Below are 1,578 nucleotides of genomic sequence, written 5' to 3' on the forward strand. Positions count from 1 at the left end.
CTCTCTCTCTCTCTCTCTCTCTCTCTCTCTCTCTCTCTCTCTCTCTCCCCTCAAAAGTCTATTTCGCTTCTAATCACTGACTCCCTTAGTTCACTCTCCCTTTTTATTACCCCCACCCATATCTCTTATCTCCTTTTCCATCTCTTTCCCTATTGGGTAAGGTAGATTTCTATACACAACTGATTTTGTATATATACCTTTCTCTTTGAATCAATTCAATGAGAGCATTGCTCACCACGCCTTCATTTCCCCTTCTATTGTAAAACCTCTTACTTGCTTGTGTACCTCTTTTATGTGAGAAAAAAATTTCCCCATTCTGCATCTCCCTTCCCTCTTCTCCCAGTGCATCTCTTTTTCTCACCCTTACATTTTTTTGAGACATCACAGCATAATCAACTCACACTTGTGCCCTCTGTCTATGCAGACTCTTTTAACTGCCTTAATAATGATAAAGTTCCTTGGAATTACATGTATCATCTTTTCATACAGGAATGTAAACAGTTTAACTTTATTGAGTCCTTTATGATTACTTTTTCATCTTTTCCTTTTTGTGATTATCTTGTGTCTTTTTGAATGTGACATATTTTCAGCTCTTGTCTTTTCATTTGGAATGCTTGGAAATCCTCTATTTCATTAAAAATCCATTTCCCTCCCTGAATGATGATACTCAGTTTTGTTATTTTTGGTTATAATCCTAGCACCTTTGCCTTCTGGAATATTCCAACCCCTCTATTCCTTTAATGTGAAAGCTGCTAAATCTTGGGTTATACTGACTGTGGCTCTACAATATTTGAATTGTTTCTTTCTGGCTGATCGCAATATTTTCTCCTAGACCTGGGAGCTTTGGAATTTTGCTATAATATTTTTGGGAGTTTTCTTTTGGGATATTTTTCAGGAGGTGATCAGTGGATTTTTTCCATTTCTCTTTTGCCCCCAGTTTTAAGATATCAGGGCAGTTTTCCTGAATTTCTTGAATTTCTTAAAATATGATGTCTAGGCTCTTTTAAAAATCTTTAAAAAAAAATCATGGCTTTTAAATAGTCCAAAAATTCTTAAATTATCTCTTCTTGATCTTTTTTTTTTTCCAGGTCAGTTATTTTTCTGTTGAGATATTTCACATTTTCTTTATTTTTTTTCATATTTGGACTTTGTTTTATTGTTTCTTGATTTCTCATGGAGTCATTAGCTTTCATTTGACCAATTCTAATTTTCAAGGAATTTTTTTTTTAGTGAACTTTTGTAGCTCTTTTTCTATTTGTCCAATTCTGCTTTTAAAGGAGTTCTTTTCTTCAATGAATTTTTGTGCCAATTTTACAAACCTGTCAATTTTCTTTTCATAATTTTCTTACATCACTCTCATTTCTTTTCCCAATTTTTCAGCTTTAACTCTTCCAGGAATTAATGTCGGGCTTGTGTCCAATTAGCACTTTTCTTTGAGACTTTGGTTGTAGCTGTTTTCACTTTGTTGTTTTACCAGTTTATGTCTTGGTCTTTTCCGTGACTACTGTAGCAGCTTTTTATAGTAAACTAACTTTCTTTCTTTCTTTCTTTCTTTCTTTCTTTCTTTCTTTCTTTCTT

The 1,578-nt window shown here is 33.5% G+C and overlaps 1 protein-coding gene across 1 annotated transcript in view; it reads right to left on the reverse strand.

Annotated features, from left to right (window-relative positions):
* The window catches only part of GRID2 (glutamate ionotropic receptor delta type subunit 2), a 1,698,202-nt gene that overhangs the window by 240,458 nt on the left and 1,456,166 nt on the right, over positions 1-1,578 (reverse strand). The window lies entirely within an intron of this gene.

This window comes from Vombatus ursinus, unplaced genomic scaffold (genome assembly GCF_900497805.2).
Source record: "Vombatus ursinus unplaced genomic scaffold, bare-nosed wombat genome assembly UNPS02014821.1, whole genome shotgun sequence".
Classification (NCBI taxonomy): domain Eukaryota; kingdom Metazoa; phylum Chordata; class Mammalia; order Diprotodontia; family Vombatidae; genus Vombatus; species Vombatus ursinus.